We start from the raw sequence: 23,242 nt of genomic DNA, 5'->3' as shown, positions 1-23,242 counted from the left end.
ATGTGACCGGACTTCCCGCATTTGAAGCATTTGATAACTTTTTCACTCCGCTTTTGCGATCCTTTCAGCGCCTCCAATATTGCGTCTACCCACTCTGGCCTTTCTACTTCCACACGGCGTGCTTTGAAAACTGGCTTACACAGAAGCGACGCTGTTTCCTGAACCAGAGCTTGTGACACCGTTTCTGCGAATGTTGGCTTTGGGTTTGCGTATGTAGCTCGCTTTGTTCCGACGTCCCGTATGCCATTTATAAAGCTCTGAATCTTTACCCGTTCAGTGTATTCCACGGATGCGTCCGCATTCGCTAAATGTGCTAGCCTTTCAATATCCGACGCAAACTCTTGCAATGTTTCACCAGACCTCTGGAAGCGGTTCAGCAACTCCATTTGGTATATCTGTCTCCTATGCTCAGTTCCGTATCGTCTCTATAGAGCGCCCACCAATGCTTCATAATAGTCCCGTTCGCCCTCTGGAATGGTTTGTAAAATCTCAGCTGCAGGCCCTTTCAACGCCATGAATAGTGCAGCAACTTTATCTTCCGCATTCCAGTTGTTCACTGTTGCGGTCTTCTCAAATTGTAGCTTAAAGACCTGGAAAGGAACAGAACCGTCAAATGATGATGTTTTTACCTTTGGATTACTCGCTGATACTGCTGGACGATTTAGTTGTAACTGCTCAATACGTCCTCTCAAAGCATCCACCTCGGCCTCGATTTTATCCTGTCGACCACTGAAGCCTTCATGAAACTGGGTTAGTTTTTCTTCCATATGCGCTTCCAGTTTAGATGATATACGGACTTCCTGCTCTTCTAGTTGTGTGGAGATCTGAGATGATATCTGTGCTGAAATTTGTGCTGAGATTTCCGAAATACGCGCTTCTTGTGCTTCAACCTTTGATGTTATACGTGTCTCTTGGGATTCCAGTTGAGATGTTATTTCTGTCTTTTGCGATTCCAGTTGGGATGCCAATTGTGACGACATGTTTGTAGATATTTGTGATGACATTTCGGACATTTGTGCCGTTATTGCAGCCAATATCATGTTCAGGTCTGTGTTCGCCATTGTCTGCGGTGTTTAATTTTTCTCTTCAATTTTTGCTGTTGTCTCGTCCCCATCAGGATAAAAGACATACTCGTCCACATCAATTCCTTCTGCTTCCATTGCCTCTCGTAGCCGTGCCTGAAGTTCGAGTTTAACGCCGCTTGTATTCAATCCACGGCTCTCCAACTCTTTCTTTAGTTGCTGGATCTTCAATTCACTGAACTTTGCCATGTCCTTGTTGTCCTCTGGAATTTATTCACCAATTCCTCTTCTGAAACCAATTGTAACGAATTTACTTGCAAATCCTCTTATTTGCAATCCTCTGCTAAGTTCGAATCACTAAACTGTTGAATAAATAACTCCAATATTGAATAATGGAAAAATGGCCTTTATTAAAGTACTTCACAATGACACTTATACTTTGCTACTCGCTGGCTTAATAACCAAACTGATTGATAATTCAAATTGAACTCTACTATTGGCCGCCAGATCGCGTGCTTAATCAATAACTGATTGATTGCTCAACTCAAACTGAATTACTTTTTACTCGCTTGCGCCGCTTTTATAGTTTACGCTGCATACATCTAGGCTCTTCTATTTCCAGAACTTACCAACTATTTCGTGTGTTTATAGTTCTCATATAGTTTCTATTTGTTTACAATTGTCTACTTTTCAGCGTCTCTCAGATGTATGTTTTTGTAGTTTACAGTCTCTCGCACACACATAGGCGTATAAGTAAATGCATCTGTGTGTGACATCTCTCGTATGCCTTATATATGTGTATACATGATTTGATTAATGACGTAAATACCGCTTCGCATGGCCTTAGCATCGCCTTAGTGATGGTATAGCTTAGTGATGCTAATATCCGTGACAATACTTTAGACACGCTGTGTGTTTGTACTTGCTTTTTGTGTACTATGCTGAATCGTGAGCATGACCGAGGAGTTGTTTTGTACACAATAAAAATTAAACAAAAATACATAGCTGATCATGCATCAAGTCTATTTCTTTTCTTTCCTTTGCTTTCCTTTCTTTTCCATTCTATTCTTTTATTTTCGTTTCCTTTGTTATCTTTTCTTTGCTTTCCTTTACTTTCCTATCCCTTCCTTTCCTTTCATTTCCTTTCCTTTCCTTTCCTTACCTTTTCTTTATTTTCCTTACCTTACCTTTCTTTTAATTTTGTTTTTATTTCCTTTCTTTTACTTTCATTTCTCTTCCATTCATATTCCTTCCCTTTCTTTCCTTCCTTTCTTCTCCTTTCCTTTCCTTTCCTTTCCATTCCTCTACTTATCTTTTCTTTCATATCTTTTATTTTCATTTCCCTTCCATTGATTTTCCTTCCTTTCCTTACCTTTCCTTTTCCTACCTTTTGTTTACGAGAAGCAGATTGATTACATCATACCCTTTAGACTGGGTTGGTTCCCATACAAAAAAAAAAGTTGCTAATGTCCGCCCCTAAATTTGAAGATTATGTTGAGAGGGTTTCGGAAAACAATTTTTTTTGATACTTCGAAATACAGCCAAAAAGGTTTTTTTCGTTGTAACTTGGTTATTTGACGTCCGATTTTTAAAATTGTCATTATTTTGGCCTTGAGAAGCTTCACATTTCCGCTTAATGTCGTTTTAAGCTATGAAGTCGTTTTCACATGATTAGGTCAGCCAACAAAATTTTACCCCCCTAATGTATTTTTTTTCGTACCAAACGAAAGTGCTTGAAAATTCAAGAAAATGTTGCTTTGAAACCATATTACTAAAATAATAAACAAAGAAGTTATAGCACTTTCAATATTTATTGCAACTGTTATTTTACCTGATTCTTATTATACTTAGACCTGAAAGTCATAATATTTTTGGAGGAAAAAATGCAGGGTTTGCATTGAAAAGTTAATAAAGATATGCCAAATATCATGAATAGGGGAAGTCAAAGTAAATAAGTGAGTCAAACCTGTTGTTTCGTATTTATGATAATAACACTATGCGACAAAATCAACATTTCTGGTTATTGGACAAAACCCACTTTTTTGTAGAGATTGAGGCTTAAGTAAACAAAGTAGTATCTTTTTTTTCGAACTTAGCCTCCAAAAAATAGATATTGGCTTACGAAGTTTGAAGTTCGAAATTCTTCAGAAATGTTGATTTTGTCGCATAGTGTTATTATCATAAATACGAAACAACAGGTTTGACTCACTTATTTACTTTGACTTCCCCTATTCATGATATTTGGCATATCTTTATTAACTTTTCAATGCAAACCCTGCAATTTTGCCTCCAAAAATATTATGACTTTCAGGTCTAAGTATAATAAGAATCAGGTAAAATAACAGTTGCAATAAATATTTAAAGTGCTATAACTTCTTTGTTTATTATTTTAGTAATATGGTTCCAAGGCAAAATTTTCTTCAATTTTCAAGTACTTTCGTTTGGTAAGGAAAAAAACATACATTAGGGGGGTAAAATTTTGTTAGCTGATCTAATCATGTGAAAACGACTTCATAGCTTAAAAGGACATTAAGCGGAAATATGAAGCATGACATATCAATTTTAAAAATCGGACGTCAAATAACCAAGCTATAATGAAAAAACCTTTTTGGCTCTATTTCGAAGGATCAAAAAAAAAAATAAAAAAAATATTTTCCGAAACCCCCTCAGCATAATCTTCAAATTTAGGGGCGGACATTAGCAACTTTTTTTTCGACCCAGTCTAATACCCTTCCTGCCAGAGCAATATAAAATTTCCCTATTTTGAGCTTACTTTTTCATTATATTACTCATCGAATGTTCCTATTATTATCTTATATATAAATAGACAAGATGTAAAAATGTGGAACCGTTTTCTGCTAAACTATAATTCTAAGGTATACGAATTATATATGTATTGATAGGAAATTTTGAGCTGCACTGTTATCCATAAATAAAAAATTGAAAAATCATTTTAATATAAAAAATTTAACATAAAAGTCACACCACTACACATGCACTTATTCATACTATAGACACGCTATATGTGTGTACTTGCTTTTTGTGTACTATGCTGAATCCTGAGCATGGCCGAGGAGTTGCTTTGTACACAATAAAAATTACCTTTCCTGTGATTGAATTTCAACCACTGGGCGAACCCTAGTTCACATGAACCGGCAATTGGTTAGCCAGTGTTGAAAAATGTTTTATATTAGTATTGTAGGACAATTATTTCTATACTTCATTGTGCAGCGAAAACCTCGAAAAAAGTGACCATACGCGTCTGAAAGTAACCAAGTAACCAACGGCGAAAAGAATAACCAAATTTGGTTACTAATAACCAAGTTCGGCAACCGTGCTCACAGCTTCAGATACGAATACTCGATTTGACTAAAGCTGCCAGGGTCGTACTCAGTTGATCAGAAACGCTTGAATGTGCCGCTAATAGATATGCACACGGAGTAATTCAACTCGTCTGTGCTTTTAAGAATGTGCGTAGAGCTTTTGTGTAGTTTCTGAAGAAAAAAAAGTAACTAATTAAGTATAACAACAACTAGTAATTACAATACCCGTTTAACCTCTTGTTCAAATTAGTTGTGGGTATGTGCTTGTCGTAAAAAATATAAAACAATGTAAAATAACTAACGTGCATTGAAAATGTAAGTGTAAAGAAAAGCAAAGAAATATTACAACGAGCTTTTACTGATATTTAAACAGTATAAAACAAAGCTTAAATTAGTTTTCTTACAGTTGCATTAGTATGTGTGAGATAAAAAAAATTTTTTTTTAAATGTGTGAGTTTATATTTATAGATAGAGCGGAAAGTACATGCAATGAACAAAATTAAAAGGAAAACCCTAAAGTGGCAAGAAAATATGTAAATGATGCATTAGGGAATAATAAAAAAAGTTAAAAATGAGATTTTACAAACAATATCGCGCTAAGTGATACAAAACTGGTAAATCTGAATGGATTACAACAAACTAAGGACCTAGAAGAAATTTCATGCTCCAAAACCTGGTTCAGATTATCCAGCAATGGAATACCCACTTAGTGCCGGCTGTTGCAGATGAAGTGAACCACTGTTTTATCCTCTTTACAACTACTGCAGCGTCGATGATAAGGCGCTCCTAGCCTTTCTGCATGCCTACATGTTGGGCAATGTCCATTTAGTGCCCCTTCCTAGATTGTACACGTGATGGGATCTTTTGGGATCCCATATTGGCCAGGTTTCCTTCGATGTCCGACACCCCGGTGTTTGTAGCCATCTTTAGTCAGCTTGACGGTGGATGTGCTTTTTTAACATTAGGTTGCTTGTGGCGAGGGCCATACCTAAGCGTTCATGGTCAGGAAAATTCTGCCTCATAGTACTCCCTAGCAAGTTCATCTGCAATGCAGTCTCCCCCAACGTCCCTATTTCCCAGAACCAGTGTTGCTCTTTGGATACAATTGTATCAATTTGGTACATTTTATTTGAGTGGATACAAAGATACAAAAAATCTCAAATGGATAAATTTTTAATAGGTTCACCAATTGATAAAACGAACTAAAGAAATATTTTTGTATGCAGCTTTGATTGTGTTCATAACTTTAGAGTATTGTGTTATTCCTATACCAAATATTTGTACTGTTCATCCCTATCTAATCGCTCATCCCTATCTAATCGCTCATTTCTATCGAGCTGCTCGTTCTATCATAAACAAGCAAGACTCACACGTGTCGGTAATTTATGTTCTAGAATATTTTGACGTGCGCTTGATTTGTTCTATCAATTGCGTAGCAGATAAATTAATATAAATACTACTTTTAAATATATTGTAACGAATTTCCTGCAAATCCTCTTATTTGCCCTTTTGCTAGGTTCGTATCGCTAAACTGTTGAATAAATAACTCCAATATTGAATAATGGAAAAATGGCCTTTATTAAAATACTTCACAATAACACTCAAACTGTGCAACAAATAGCTTAATAACCAAACTGATGGCTTAAAGGAAACTGACTTTCAAAATAATAGTGCTATTGCTCCCTAGATATCGTCTTAGTCGTAACTGCTTGACAACTCAAATCAAACTGAATTCCAGCGCCTCTACAATTGTCGCCTTTTATACTCTTTGATTTCAACCTTCGCATCTTCTAGAATCTACTAGTCCAGCAGCTCTCAAACTTCTCAGCTGTAACTACAATTGCACAATTTTATACATCTTCTAAGCGCTTCCAGAATCTACTAGTCCAGTAGCTCTCAAACTCCTCAGCTGTAACTACAATTGCACAATTTTATAGTTTTTCTTATTGCATACTTATAGGAGTATCTCAGATATATGCATGTGTTAGTGCATTGACTCTCCGCTGCTCGTATACGTACATGGTACATATATGTAGACGCAGTTATTGTTTCGTTTATGTAGATACATAATGATTGAATTATTGATGTGCATTCACGTCACTGCTTAGCATCGGCTTAGAGACGGCAGCACTCCTTACTTTTGCTAATATTCGTAACACTGCCCTCCACCTAAGTCTGATCGTCCCGATTAGACAAATCTCTCGATTTAACCGCTGCTAGCCTCTCCAAATGAACCACTTTCATTTTGGTTCGTGGTTTGCCAATGGTTTGTATGCGGTACACTACATCGTTGATCCGTTTTACAACTTTGTATGGGCCTTCCCAGTTACACTGCAATTTTGGGGACAACCCTTTTTTTCGTTGTGGGTTGTATAGCAGCACCAAATCTCCTTCCTGAAACCCTTCCGAATTAATTGCTTTATCGTGCCTCGCTTTCATCTTGTCACTCATAATCTTTGCTCGTTGACTTACCAGATCGTGTATCTCTCTCAGCTCTTCTTCCAAGACACCAGTAGATTTCTTGACATTCCTCTCCGCATCGGCATCTATCCCATACTTCAAATCAGCTGGCAGTCGAAGGTCATTGCCAAAAATTACCTTTGCGGGAGTTTGGCCCGTTGTGTCATCTACTGCCGATCGGTAGGCCATCAAGAATAATGATATGTGTGTATCCCAGTCCTTATGGTACTTGTCTACTAGTTTCCTTAAATGCTCCTCCAATGTTCTATTGAAGCGTTCCACCATACCATCGGACTTAGGATGCAATGCAGTTGTCTGTGTTTTTCGAATGCCCAACTTCTTGCACATTTCTTGGAACACAGCTGATTCAAAATTCCTGCCTTGGTCAGAATGTAACTCCATTGGTACACCATACCTTGCAACCCATTCGTTTTTAACCACTTCTGCTACTGTTTCTGCTTCTTGGTTTGGATTGGGTATACCTCTGGCCATTTACTGAAATAATCCATAACCACCAGTACGTATTTGTTTCCGCGGTTGCTAGTAGGAAATGGACCTGCGACATCCATGGCGATCCTTTCAAATGGTGCACCTGAAATATACTGCTTCATCTGGCCATGAATTCGGGTTTTGGGCCTTTTCGCTCTGTTGCATACCTCGCAGTTGGCAATCCACTCGGTGACCGACTGACGGCAACCAACCCAATAGAATCTCTGCTTAATTTTCTCGAGTGTCTTCGTGATTCCAAGATGACCTCCACTTGGACCATTGTGCAGCTCGCTGAGCACGTCAGGAATCCTCTTCCTGGGAACAACTCTCAGTTTCTTCTTGCATTGACCATCCTCACTCTCCCATACTCGATGCAAGCAACCGGATATCAATTCTAAACTGTTCCACTGTGCCCAATATGACTTCGCAATGGGACTCTCTGCTGACATCTCCACTCTGCTTGGTCTTTCGTTTCGTTCGAGCCCTTGCATAACATGTGACAGATCTGTATCCTCTAGCTGACACTTTCTTAGTTGTTCCTTGTCCCATTCATCCGTACACGTTATAGTCATTATCCGGACATCTATAATGTCTTCTTTAGCCTCGGCCTTTGAGCAGTGCTTGCATTCCAGACTACATGGAACTCGTGACATTGCATCAGTGTTTCCATGGGTACTACCTTTTCGATGCTCAATGGAAAAGTCATAGCTTTGTAGTCGCTCGATCCACCGTGCCAATTGTTCTTCCGGATTACGGAACTGCAGAAGCCATTTCAACGCTACGTGATCTGTCCTGACACGGAATCGCTGGCCGTAGAGGTATTTGTGAAAATGTTTAATGCACTCTACCAATGCCAACAGCTCTCTCCGTGTAACGCAATAGTTCCTCTCTGGTTTTCCAATTGAACGGCTGTAATATGCAACTACCTTCTCTTGTCCATCGACCAGTTGTGATAAAACGCCTCCTATAGCATATCCACTCGCATCTGTATCTAGAATAAATGGTGCTCCTGGAATCAGATATGCTAACATTGGGGCAGTGCACAAACGCTCCTTCAATGTTTGGAAAGCCACTTCTTGCTCCTTCTTCCATTCAAAAGCTTTATTTTTTCTTGTAAGCTCATGGAGGCTATGGGCTACGCTGGAAAAATTTCGTACAAATCGGCGGTAATATGTGCACAGCCCAAGGAAACTTCTTAATTCATGTAGGTTCTGTGGTCTTGGCCAATCCTTTACAGCCTCTATCTTTTCGTTCGCAGTGCAGATGCCCTCTGTCGTTACCTTGTGACCCAAATAATTTACTTCCTTTTTAAACAGCGCACACTTTTTGGGACTTAACTTCAGACCAGCGCCAGCTATTCTTTGGAAAACTTCCTCCAAGTTTCTAAGATGTTCATCAAAATTCTTGCCCAATACGATGATGCCGTCCAGGTACACCAAGCATGTTTTCCAATGTAGTCCTTTCAGTACCTGGTCCATGAGTCTCTCAAAAGTAGCTGGTGCATTACAAAGTCCAAAAGGCATCACTGTAAATTGCCAAAGACCATCACCGACACTGAAGGCTGTTTTCTCTTTATCTTCCTCCTTCACCTCCACTTGCCAGTAGCCGCTTTTCAAGTCCAGCGTGGAAAACCATTTCATACCAGATAGCGAGTCCAGAGTGTCGTCAATTCTTGGCAATGGGTAGCTATCCTTTTTCGTTACGTCATTCAACTTCCGGTAGTCCACGCAAAACCTCATTTTTCCATCCTTCTTTTTTACAAGTACTACCGGTGAGCTCCATGGACTAGCTGATGGTTCGACGACGCCGCTGTCGCTCATTTCTTGAATGATTTGACTCACAACTTCCCGCTTCGCCAGTGGAACACTACGTGGAGCTTGACGGATCGGCCTCGCATCTCCAGTGTCAATTTGATGTTTCACAACGTTGGTGCGGCCTGGTTTAGAATCATCCTGGTCAAATATGTTCGCGTACTTTAGGAGCAGTTGTTTTGCCTTACTCTGATATGCTTCCTCTAGCCCCTGCGTCCATGCCGTGGTCATTTGAAAGATCAGTATTACTAGCTGAAACGTGTTCCTGGAGCTGTTCACAGTTAATAACTACCTCTTGGCATCTTCCCAAAATAGCTCCTTTAGTCAGTTTGAGTGGTGACTTGAACACATTGAGTACTCTTACCGGAATACGTCCATCTTGTTTTGTCATAGCCAGAGTTTTTCCTACAAGTATGTTTAGTGCTGATTTGTTTGCTGCTTCGACAACCCACAATTTGTTTGTCCAATAATCTCCATCAACCTTTACCCAGATGACTGCTTCGGATTTTGGTGGTATTTGCTGACTCTCTTCCACCAGCAATCGTTTACTGCTGTAGCCTCTCTCGTAGCCGAAATTAAGTGGTACATCCATGTTTTTATATCGCATCGTCTTGCTTTGCATGTCGATCTTGATGCCCTGGTCGATTAAGAAGTCCACTCCAATTATGATTTCATCAACAATTTCTGCCACTATAAAATTGTGTACTACTGAGACGTTCCCAATTGCGACTTCACATTCTACTTCTCCAATTACCTGGGTGTCCTCTCCCGTGGCTCTACGTAATCTTGCTCCAATCAATGGTCTTATCTTTTTGTTGACTAAATCCGCTCGAATGATGGAATGAGATGCACCCGTATCTACAGTCAGTAAGCGTTCCTCTCCGTCCACATGTCCTCCTTCCTCCAACAGTAAGATTGCTCGATCTTCTTCCAATCTGCGAGATAGAGATTATGGGGCATTCAATTGCGGGAGCCAGCTGTCGCCCCTTGCGGCTGACTCGATTTAGTTTAACGATTGAGTGGTCTTGGAGATTTGCTCATCACCTTCTGCTCTGCGTTTACGATCACCCACATTGTTGGAGCTATTGGGACCGCTGCTGCAATGTCGTGCAATATGACCTGGGTTGCCGCACTTGAAACATTTAATAACTCCGGCATTTTTCTGTTGTGATCCCTTCAGTGCTTCCAAAATTGTGTCTACCCAATCTGGTCTTTCCACTTCCACACGATGAGCTTTGTATGCTGGTTTACTCAATAGTGAGGCCGTTTCCTGAGTCAATGCATGTGATATCGTTTCAGCAAATGTCAGCTTTGGGTTTGCGTATGTAGCTCGCTTCGTTTCCACGTCCCGTATGGCATTTATGAAACTCTAGATTTTTTCCCTTTCAGTGTATTCCACGGGTGCGTCGGCATTTGCCAGATGAGCCAATCTTTCAATATCTGAAGCAAACTCCTGCAATGTCTCATTTGCTTTTTGGTAGCGGTTTTGCAACTCAATTTGGAATATCTGTTTTCTATGCTCGCATCCATAACGTCTCTCGACAGCGGCCATCAATGCTTCATAGTTGTTCCGCTCTCCTTCGGGAATCGTCTGTAGGATTTCGGCTGCTGGCCCTTTCAATGCCACGAACAGAGCTGCAACTTTATCTCTAGCATTCCAGTTGTTAGCTGCCGACGTCTTCTCAAATTGTAGCTTAAAGGCCTGGAAAGGAACAGAACCGTCAAAGGATGGTGTTTTTACCTTTGGATTGCTTGCTGAAACAGCTGGGCGGTTTAATTGCAACTCTTGTATACGACCTCTCAAAGCTTCCACCTCGGCTTCGATTTTTTCCTTAAACTGCGTTATTTTCTCGTCCATACGTGCTTCGAGTTTTGATGATATACGCGCCTCTTGCGCTTCGAGTTGTACTGTTATGCGTGCCTCTTGTTCTTTCAGTTGTGTCTCCATCTTTGATGTAATCTCTGTCGACATTTCTGCCATACGCGTTTCTTGTGCTTCAATCTTCGATGTAATCTGTGTCGACATTTCTGACATACGTGTTTCGTGTGCTTCAATCTTCGATGTAATCTGTGTCGACATTTCTAACATACGCGTTTCTTGTGCTTCAATCTTCGATGTTATGCGTGTCTCTTGCGATTCTAGTTGGGATGATATATGTGACGACAGTGATGTTACTGTCGATGTTTGAGCAGCTATTGCAGCCAATATCATGTTCAAGTCTGTGCTCGTAACTGTCTGCGATGTTTCATTTTTCTCTTCAATTTTTGTTGTTGTCTCGTCCCCATCAGGATAAAAGGCATACTCGTCCACATCAATTCCTTGCGACTCCATTACCTCTCGTAGCCGTGCTTGAATTTCGATCTTATTTCCGGTTGTATTTAATCCACGGTTCTCCAACCCCTTTTTCAGTTGCTGGATCTTCAATTCACTGAACTTTGCCATGTCCAAGTTGTATTCCCAATCTTCGGAATTTATTCAACAATTCCTCTTCTGACACCAATTGTAACGAATTTCCTGCAAATCCTCTTATTGCCCTTTTGCTAGGTTCCTATCGCTAAACTGTTGAATAAATAACTCCAATATTGAATAATGGAAAAATGGCCTTTATTAAAATACTTCACAATAACACTCAAACTGTGCAACGAATAGCTTAATAACCAAACTGATAGCTTAAACGAAACTGACTTTCAAAATAATAGTGCTATTGCTCGCTAGATATCGTCTTAGTCGTAACTGCTTGACAACTCAAATCAAACTGAATTCCAGCCCCTCTACAATTGTCGCCTTTTATACTTTTTGATTTCAACCTTCGCATCTTCTAGAATCTACTAGACCAGCAGCTCTCAAACTTCTCAGCTGTAACTACAATTGCACAATTTTATACATCTTCTAGGCGCTTCCAGAATCTACTAGTCCAGTAGCTCTCAAACTTCTCAGCTGTAACTACAATTGCATAGTTTTATAGTTTTTCTCATTGCATACTTATAGGAGTATCTCAGATATATGCATGTGTCAGTGCATTGACTCTCCGCTGCTCGTATACGTACATGGTACATATATGTAGACGCAGTTATTGTTTCGTTTATGTAGATACATAATTATTGATGTGCATTAACGTCACTGCTTAGCATCGGCTTAGAGATGGCAGCACTCCTTACTTTTGCTTAACAATATTTTACAAATATCTTGAGTGGAATCAATTTTGCGGTTTAGTAATGGATAAGTAAGTATTAATAACATTGATGCTTGGTTTGCTTGTTGCTAAAACGGGTGCATTTTAGATTTATTAGCTGTGTTTTTTTTTACATCTATAGACGTTTACGCTTAAACTTTATATGGACTGCTAAGCGTCAAAATTTAAAAACACCTGTGAAATTGCTGCGCATAAAATTTGTACTACTAAATTTTAATACGCACTATACTCAAATGCAACTGAAATATGTGTCTATGTTTCACCTCTACACTGATTCTATGTATCACTTCTAAAAATGGTGTGTGTCCACTATTCATTGCAACCGATTCAGCTATAGGTTATACACAGCCATACAACAGAGGTTTGTGTCTCCGCTTTTCGGTACAACATGCTGTGTAGCTATTTGCCGCTAGATGAAGTAGGTATTTGCAGCTAGATGGGTCTCCTAAGCATTATCTAAGCAAGGATAAGCGTTTTTTTACGTGCAAACGTAAACGTATACGCTCCTAAAAAAAACACGGCTATTGTAAAAAAGCCCGGAGTAGAAAATCTGTCGGTTCAGGAAGAAGACGAATTCAGCAAGCAAATGAAGCTCAGGAAGAAGCTGAAAGGGATGAAAATACAGAAGAAAAGTATGTATTTGTGATTTTTGCGCTATTCAAAAATTATTTAAGCTGCATTAATTTTGTTTAGTGAAGATTCAAAAAGAATGAGAAACTTTAGGGTGGAGTGGCTACAAAAGTTTTCGTGGTTGCAAAATAAAAACGGAGCAGCATATTGTAAGGCGTGCAACAGGAGTGTAGTTAATTTATATTATCACCTCAACAGACACGAAACATCTTCTCTATATTTAAAAAACATTGAACACCAAAGTAATCAAATGCTAATAAACAATTTTTTGGATACAGAGAAATGCGATTTGGACAAAATGGTGAATTTCGCTGCATTCACTATGGCTATGTTCTTAGTAGCACACAATTTACCTTTTTTGCTTATGGATTATTTACCTGAGCTTTTATCAGAATGTTGCCCAGATTCAGAAGTTGCGAAGCATATAAAATGCACCAGAAAAAATCTTTGAAAGTTACTGAAGACATTTCATGTGCCACTACTAATGAACTAATTTCAACATATAAATCATTTAAGTTTTCAATTATAATAGATGAGACAACCGACGTCTCACTTAAAAATTGCTTAGTGCTAGTATATTGCAAAAGTTTTATTGAACGCGATCGTTTTCTGGCTCTTTTAAAATTACCAAAATGTGATGCAGAATCTATTTTTGAAGTAATAAAAAGCTTCTTTGGTAATGGTGGTATTCCATTCGGAAACATCATTGGCTTGGCTACCGATGGAGCCAGTGTAATGGCCGGAAAATTAGGGGCGTGAAAACTTTTTCCAGTGGGAAACAAACGTTTTTTATTTAAAATGCACTTGCCACTCTTTGCACTCGTGTGCTGGCTATGCATGTAAGCAACTTCCCCAGAACGTTGATTGGATGTGCCGTAACATTTATAGCTTTTTTCACACAGCCCTAAGACGGCCCATACATGACACAAAAGCCATGCGCAAATATAAAACGACGAAATGTGTGCAAATGAAAATTTTGACATAGGGTAGAAGGGGGAGGCTTCGACATGAGGGAGGCTTCGACTTTTTCAAATTTGGCCGCCGTTATTACTGCCATTGTTCTTATTCCACCAATAAACAGTAACCAAATTGAGTGTGACGCTGTCATGAAAGCTATTCAGTGCTTGTTCAACGGCGATAGTATGAAGACGAAATTTTTTATTTTTGAAAAGTGTTGATGTAAAAATTGCTGGTAAGTATTCGCGTGTAAAGTGTACAATATAGAATATATAACATCAGTTTTCTGCCCATTAATATTGCAATAAAATTAAGATTTATTGCTTTTAAAGACTTTTTCAATAACACTAAGATGTATATTTTGGAGCGAAAAATCTGAAATAAGTGCACGGGGGAGGGTTCGACAATATGTTTTGAGTGGCTTCGACAAAGCTTTTACTTAGCAAGTAATATTTTACAGCCATCAAGTTGCCAAATATCTACAAAAGAAAGTTCCCTGAAAAGATCATCAACGAAGACAAAATGAAAAAAGCCATCGAGGAGATAAAACAAAAGAAAGAAACCCCATCAAGCGCTGCTCGGAAATACAACTTGAAGCGGACAACACTAATATCTCGAATTTCAAAAGAGCAAACAAATATGGGAACTGTTAAAGATTTTCAGTCGAAGTTTTCTTCCAATCAAGTACTTACAGCTTCCCAGGAAAAAGACTTAACGGTTTACTTCAAGAAATGTTCAAATCTTCATCATGGATTGACGTATGACTTGGCTAGACGATTCGTTTTTGTTTTTGTTATTATGTTCACTGACAAAACAAATTTCTTTTACACTGGTCAAGTCGTGGAAGTTGAAAATTCGACGTGCGTCGCGAAATTCCTCAGACATCAAAATAAAACCCAATATTTCTATGAACCGATTGTAGAAGACAGACACTTGGTTTCAAAGCAGGATATAATAAGTATATTGCCCACAACTGAACATCCACCAGGAAATTCACGTGCGCAAAGCAAGTTTACTTTTAACTTTGATTTTTCAAATTTAGATGTTCGTTAAAAGTGCAGTTATACTTTATTTTTCGCTTAAATTTTTTTATGTTTTTGTTCGAAAAATTTGTTACTGTATTGAAATAAATAACATCAAATATGAATTAAAAATCGTATTTAGAGTTTTTTCCAACATCCTTTTTTTATTATGCTGGTTAAATTGATTTGATATTTGATAAATGTCGAAATCTCCCACCCAATGTCGAAGCCACCCAGATGACTGACGAAGCCTCCCCGAAAAAGGGAGGTTTCGTCATATTTTTTGTTTTTGGTTATTTGATTATAACTTATAAAAAAAAGCATGTGGAATATTAACCACAAATCCGAAGTGTCATAAACATACATGGCATCAGTAATTATGAAAGGAGTTATCTATTTCTCATTCTAGTTTCTCTAAAAAAATCATTTTCTCTTAACCTGTCGAAGCCTTCCCCCTCTACCCTACACGGCTCAAAAACACTGCGCAATATTCATTTTTAAAGTAGCGCTACAAATGAAACATGTGTTTTAATTGTATAAAAAAGGCACAGTTGTATAAAAAACCACTCTTTATTTTCCACAGTGCTGGTAATACGTTTATTTTCCATTTTATTTATAATATATATTTTTTAATTGCAAGACCAGCTCAACTCATTGCAGCACTGCGCAATATTCATTTTTCAACTAGCGCAACAAATGAAACATGTGTTATAATTGTATAAAAAATTATTATTATTATTGAATTTGTTTGAATTCCTGTTACAAGCTAGAGATGGTCCTTACGCCTTCAATAATAACATTTTTAAGCAATATTTACTGATGTTATATATTATCAGAAACCACAGGTAAACTGTGTAACATTCACCACACACGAAGAAAAAAGCATGTGCAATATTTGCAGACACGCGTAAATATCAAAATCGTTTTGATTTTAGCACAGTTCTCTGCGTCAATAGCGCAACCAGTGCACACACCGGGCAAATCCTTGTGCAAATTGGTAATTGGCACAAGGATACTTGAGCCGTGTAATTGGCGTATAAGCGAGTTTACGATTACGATTTTAAGGAGTTCCAAGACTATTGCTCGGTTAAGCTCCATATACTTTTGGGTTTGTCTATGACTAGATGGCTGTCCTTAGAAGTTGTCCTCTCCCGTATAAATGAGCAATGGAACTCCTTAAGGTTTTTTTTTATAAATTGTAAATTAGAGGTCGATGCATACGATCAGCTCAATTAGCTGAAGAAATGAATGATGAAACACAAGGGTATTTTTTTTTCTTTCCTATGTGCTACCTCTTATTAACAACATAAATAAAGAGTTTCAGTCTGAGCATAGTCGCCTTCCCTTCCTGTATTCAAATATAAAGTCATAATACTTGTTGATTTTAACAATTTTATTTAAAAAAAACATACTTCACCTTGATATTGACTACAAAAGCAGTTCAAATTACATTGAAGTGTCAAACATTTTTATTGGTACAAAATCAGAACTTTTTCTATTAAAAACGAAGGCTGCTCCCAGTTAAGTTATTAAAATTAAAAGCATAATCCTAAAATTTTATATAGAGTTATTAGATCAAATCAGATTGAGATTCGATTTCGGAAGAAAAGACTTGGAACTTTTAAAAATAATAACCCCTAATGAAGCATTATCGGAAAATGATAATTAAATTTTAGATTTAATTTTACATTTTCAAAGCTTATGTAATATCGATTTCGATACAATTGTAGCCCAATGGAGTTTATTCAGATTAACTGATTGAAATTTAAATTCAGATATGGATGATAATTAATAATTTTTGGAAAAAATCAGTTCCATTAGAATAGACTTGGAGAAACGCATTGCTTTGCTTTGTTGTATTTGCAGTTTTTTAATTTGCATTTCATTCGCTAGGAAAGGATTGTAGGACAGTAGATAAAATATGGTTCAATAACTGAACGATACACTAAAATTTTGTGACGTTGACTAATATGCTTACATGTTCTGTACATGAATCCTATTTTCTGAGCAATTTTTCTTTCAAAATAGTTTATATGTTCGCCAAAATTCAAGTTATCATCAATTAAAACTGCTAAATACTTTATTTCTTTTACTCTTTGAATTTCGCTGTTTTTATAAGCTTTTATTTAGTTTCACTTCTGTTGTATGTAATGTAATCTTGCAAGTTAAATTTGATACACTTCCCGGTGTCCGATTAAGCTGAAATTTTGCACACATGTATAAATCCGATGACAATGCAATATTACTTTGCGAGAATTCGATAAATTAATCGATAACACAGTTATCGGTAAAGATTTGTGTTTACTTTGGCATAACAGCTTAAGTCCCATACAAACCCGCCGGTACCTAACCGTGGATTCTGAGACTTAGACGTGGTGAATCACAGATAGTGAATCCCACGCTTGCGAAAAGCTGAGACACAACCCTCTGTTGTATTTCTGTGTATAACCAACATAGCTGATTTTTTAAGGCTGTTTAACTCTGTAATCTATGCTGTAATTTATTTTGCTTTTGAAAAAATTACCTATTTGAAATAAGCTGTCTGAAAAATATTGGTATAACAGCTTAAGTTAAATCAACAACGGAAAATCTTGGAAAATTTGAGCAGATGTGGCAATTTCGCGCGTTCGTTGAACTAAATATTGACAATCTATTGATCATCGCTAGGAAATTAGCGACATTCCATCAACTAAGCAGCACTTTAGCAATACTACTGTTATTATTTGGCTGCTCAAACACCCATATTAATTGTGCATTAAATCTAAAACATAAAACTCAAAAATGACTCCGGTTGCTATGTTCGCAGCAATTATTTGGTTCAAATACACAACCAGTAATAGCCAAAGCCATAATAATTTACACGGGCCATCAATTCTTTCTCTGATTCAAAAGCTGAACTACCAGCGCTACCGTCATCAGCTCAGTGTCATCATTGCCAGTAGCGCCAATAACACCAAACTCGTGCCTGACACACAAAAGTCGTTTCACTCAATAGGGCAAGTGAAATGTACTTCGCACTCACAACTAAGTAGCGTCAAAAATTCGCTTGGAGTCATTGGGCCAATGAGCTACATTGAGCTGGCACCATGCAATTTACATCACTAAAATTGCGCGAATGCCCAGGCTCATGACTTTTTTAATCCAGATGGTGAAAACGAAGCAGGGGCAAAACGTATGTTTTACACCTAAATTATTAAATCTTACAGTTTGTAACACTAATTAACTAACCTAATTGTACTAATAAAAGCGTGTTACATTGTGATAGCAAGAAAAGGAGATCCTAAATATTCTTAATTATACCATGAAAATTTAACACGCTTTTATTAGAACAATTAGAACTGTGATATCAACTGTAAGATTTAATAATTTAGGTGTAAAGTTTTAATGTTAAAAATATATAATTATGTACAATATAGAATTTTTTTGTCGCAGACGAAAAAGCCTAATTATCGTTAAAGGTTACAATGAACTTATAAAGTGTTATATTTCTTTACAGTCAATTTATTTTTTACTTTTTAGTTAATTTTATTAACCAATAATAAAAGCTTATTTTTAAAAAAGTGTTTTTTTTCTTTAATTTTTTTACCTTCAAAGTTATATTGTTTAAATCGTTGTGCCATATGATGTTCTGATTTTTGCAAAATATCATGAACTTAGACTTATCAACATTTAACTTAAATTTTCTAAGGCGCAACCATTTGTATAAGGAGTCAAGATCTTCTTGTATTTTCTGCATAGCACAGTCCGCATACTTATCGCTGATGATGAGCAAAGCATCATCTGCAAACAAGCGTATTTTACAATATTTTAAACATCCTTTAATATCATTGATATACAATGTAAATAATTTCTATTTTAATTTCCAATATCTACATCTACAACCGATGAAACTACTTTTCCGATTATTGTCCTCTGCTTTCTTCCACTCAAATAACTTCGGAACCATTCCAGGGCCTTGCCTCTGATGCCAATTTTTGACATAACGTCCAACAATTTCAATCTATCAACTGTTTCGATGGCCCTTCCTTGTGGTTGTGCACAATCCGACCTTATTTTAGAAACGGTTATTTGACTTCGTGTTTGAACAGCTTTTTTTTGTTGCCATTAAATATTAAAACAGAAACACTTATACTTTGTTGTTGTACTTTGTTGATTTGTAGCGTTATCAATTTTCAGAAATTTAGTTGCGGCAACGCTTGTGCAAACTCTCATCGCGCAAACACTCACCAACACAAATGCATACACGTGAATAAATATATACGTGAGTGCAGCCTGAAGCAGAGTTTGAACTTTACTTAAATTGCAGTGGAGCTACTACATATTTTTAAACGAAATATAATTTGACTGCGTATAGCAAAATGATCGCAGCGATATATTCTTCGATAAAATCAAGTATTTTTTCTTGTACTCGTTAACACTGCTCGACCAATCTTTTTATATATTTTTTTGGTCCAAAAAATGCAGAACTCTAATCTCTGGCATTAAATCGAAGAAATCTCATGAAAGGCAGTCGCTTTGTTTTAAATCTCTACCAATGCAGTTGGAAGTCATATGTGGTTCTCCTTCGAAATCGACAAGAAAGAGGGTCGTATCACTTCCGTTTTTACATATCCAAGAGTGTCTGAAGTTGCGCTAATATAGTTCTATCCGATTGCTGATAGTAGCCCTTAGTCACCTTGGGCAGATTAAGTCTATATGAGGTATTCATAGACCGGCTAATTCAACCAACGCTAAATAGAAATTTAAATGCAATATCATGCGATTTCTCAATAATTCGCTCGTATGTATTGCGGAGGGCCCTTTTGAAAGCACATACATATTCCACCATCATCGATTGCACTGTCAGGTTCATCAGTACTTTCGCTATTTGGTAGCAGAAGGTAGTATTGCCTTAACTGAAGTACCTATTTGAAACGTTTCATCAAGTTCCAGTTCTTATAAAAACAATATTTCGGTTATTTTTCCTATCAGTACCCTATATCCGTGATATATATGGCGGATTCACTAAAATTTTGTTTTTGGTATAACATTAGAATCTACACAGACGGCTCGAAATGGAAAATAGAGCAGGAGCTAGAATATACACAATTCATCTACAGGTAACTCAATCATACCAGACTTCAGACGCATGAAGTGTCTTCCTGGCGGATGTCTATGCTATAGAGAGAGCAGCCAGATTGCTCAATGATAGTACGATCCCAGACATCAATGTAACGATCTTTGTCGACATCTGATTCCCTATCTGCGCTTCGAGGGCGATCTTAAGGCCACAATAGAGGTGGACGGTTGGCGCAAGGGTGCTCAAATGGTGGACGAGGCGTTATATGTGTACACAGATGGTTCCAAAGTAGTGGAAGGAGTAGGGTCTGTGGTATACTGTGCTGATCCGGAAATAAACAGATCCTACAGGCTACCGGATTACTGTAGCGTTTTCCAAGCGGAAATAGTAGCCGTAACCAAAGCAGTAGAAACCCTGCAAGAAAATAGCCCAAGCTGCAATCGTGTTAACTTTTATATGGACAGCCAAGCAGCAATTAAGGCAATAATCTCGCATACCACAGCATCTATATGCGTGTTAGAGTGTAAGCAGTCCCTGGAGAGAATCGGCACAGGGAGAAGCATACATCTATATTTGGTCCCAGGGCATATGGGAATAGATGGGAATGAAAAAGCGGATGAATTAGCTAAAAAGGGCGCATCCCTTGAATATTCCTCCGTAGACGTCCCAATTAGACTGGGCGAAATTAAGCGAAGGCGAGAGGTGCACATGATCGACCAAGCAGGAAAGGCGTGGGTTCAAGAGCGGGGCTGTAAAGTGTCGAAAATTATGTGCAGGTCTTACAACCTTAGACTAACATAGTTGCTTCTATCATTAAAAAGAGAGGACTGTAGACTCATGACGGGTATTCTGACTGCAAACTGCCTTCTGGCGTCACATGCCTTTAAATTAGGCTTGGTCAGTGATAGCAGATGTAGGAAGTGCGGGATGGAGGAGGAAACGATCGACGACGTTCGGTGCTCTTGCCCTGCACTTGCCAGGCTAAGACTCCAGCTATTAGGAGTGATACAGCTGTCAGATCTAGAAGCAGCAAGTGGCTTAAATCCTAGGAAGCTTCTAGTATTTTCCAAGGGGACGGAGTTATTTTATAACATAGGTCCTGGTTTTTTATAGGGTTTTTCAGTTTGTTCGTTAAAACAAACTTCTGGTAACACTACGGACTTATTCAGTCAATGTGAGGTCCTCATCGACCGGCCAGTTCAACCTAACCTAACCTGTCCACAGCCAGGCCGCCTTAAAGGCATTATAATCCAACGTGATAAACTCCTATGTCGTGCGGAGGTGTCGAGCCTCCGAGACAAGACGCAATAGCCTCCGAAAAGACTTGAGGCCGAGCTTCTCTTCCAATTTACGTCGTGCTGCTTTTAGTTTTTCCTACAAATTGGAGGGACGGGATCTACATGTTCTACGTCGACTACGAACGGCATCTTCAATGCAGACAAGTTTTCTCTGAGAAGATTGTCATAGCAGAAATACACTCGGGGTGGTTGCCAAAACACTGCCCAGGGGCGACCCCGCTTTAGAAACACTTTTTTTTCTAATTAAAAAAAACTTATTTACATATTTTTGATATTGCTTTGCCCGGGAATTGAACACATGATCTTCGGTGTGGTAGGCGAAGCACGCTACCATCACACCACGGCGGCCGCTAGGCAAAGCTGGCATCCATGAGGCACCTAAATGCCTCACTTTGTTGGGTTCCGGGGGACAGCGATATTGAAGGGAATGAAATTGCAGATGATATGGCCAGGAAAGGTTCCGAAATAGAAATTAGCGAGGCGAACAGCTCTGTACGACCACCGCTCAGTTATCGCTTGAGGAAAATCGAACATTTGCGATAAGGGCAACGGACTAACTGTGGACTAACCGTGATGATGGCGAGGTCTCAAGGTCCCTATGCCCATGTTTGGATAGGGAAGGAACTAGCTTCTTCGCAAGCAAACAAATCTAACTCAAAATTTTCTACTTTCTGGAATCTCGCAAAAAGTGCAACTATTACTTCACCCAGAAAAAAATCGTGTTGAATCAACACTTTTTAACACTTTTTGTGTTTAAAATTTTTCAAACCGAAGCAGAGTGTAATCTTCGTGTTAAAAGTGTTAATTCAACATGTACTTAAAGTGCTTATTCAACACTATGGAAAGTGTTGATTCAACAATAAAATTTGGTAGGTTTAACATGATATTTAACACGGTGGTTACTGTTCATTTAACAGGAATTATTGTAAAAAGTGTTAATTAAACATTAACTTAAAGTGTTTATTTAATACTATGCAAAGTGTTGATTTTACACCAAAATATTGTTGATTTTACATGATATTTAACATGATACCTATGCTTAAACTAACAGGAATTAATGTTGAATTACCACTGCATGATCGTATTAAAACAACAGTAAATCATGTTAAGTTTAACACTATCCCCTCTTGTTTTACCCTTAAGTAAAAGGCTGGGTTTAAGGTTGACACTAAAGTGATTGTATTTATGAAACACATCCAATATGCATACATTTTTAACTTAAATCTTGTGATAAATGAAATTAATTCAGCGTTCTTATATTAGTATACTTATGTAATCAGACTTGAGAAAAATCTTATGCGAATAATGCCCGCTATATATAATATATAGTAATAATAATAATTAAAATAATACATTTTGGCCAACCTTTTTAATAATACTTGACTTCTTTTAACAAGCTTTTCAATGCTCTTTAAGGCGCCTTGTTTTACTAACATAATTTACGCCCTTTTAAATAATTTGTATATACTTAAATAAGTTTTACATTTTTGTTTTTTATTAGTCCATATGCCTGGACGAAAAATCAATGAATGGTGGAACTCTTTGGGGACCATAGCTTTCTTTGGTTCATCGAATTCTCCCACTAATGAATATGAAGCGTTGAAAAAATAAACCAAAAATTTCCAGAGCATACTTTGCTGCAGCTATTTAAAGTACATCTTTTTTGAATAATCATAATATTAAATCTAAAGCTTTGTATCGTTGGTGAATTCACTTTACCATTACGCGCGCAATACATTAAATCAAACATGGCACAACATTTTAGCTTTGATACTACTTATAACAAAACTGAAAGCTGGATATCGGGGTAATACACAGCCAATATTAAAAACGGTTTCTTTTAAAAATCTTACCAAATCTTCTATAGGAAATAATAATATAATTTGTTCTGAAAAATTGTCATAGGCATCGACCGCTCAGAAAAATTTTGGACTATGATATTTACCAACGCTTCGCGATGTTCGTCTAGCAACAAAC

At 37.7% G+C, this 23,242-nt stretch overlaps 1 protein-coding gene across 8 annotated transcripts in view; it reads left to right on the top strand.

Moving 5' to 3' along the window:
- Positions 1-23,242, top strand: part of PGRP-LC (Peptidoglycan recognition protein LC) — a 97,923-nt gene that overhangs the window by 12,574 nt on the left and 62,107 nt on the right. For 4 of the 8 annotated variants that reach the window (XM_067788381.1, XM_067788373.1, XM_067788380.1 and 1 more), the window contains exon 1: positions 4,427-4,601. The exons of 1 other annotated variant lie outside the window; for it this stretch is intronic. The gene's annotated coding sequence lies outside the window, so the exon portion shown is untranslated. Of the gene's footprint in view, positions 1-4,424; positions 4,661-12,293; positions 12,330-23,242 lie in introns of those variants that run through there. 3 more of the 8 variants (XM_067788376.1, XM_067788375.1, XM_067788378.1) reach the window with 3 other exon arrangements.

Source organism: Eurosta solidaginis, chromosome 5 (assembly GCF_040869045.1).
Source record: "Eurosta solidaginis isolate ZX-2024a chromosome 5, ASM4086904v1, whole genome shotgun sequence".
Classification (NCBI taxonomy): domain Eukaryota; kingdom Metazoa; phylum Arthropoda; class Insecta; order Diptera; family Tephritidae; genus Eurosta; species Eurosta solidaginis.
The sequence above is the reverse complement of the archived record's forward strand: the minus strand, read 5'-3'. Positions and strand labels throughout refer to the sequence as shown.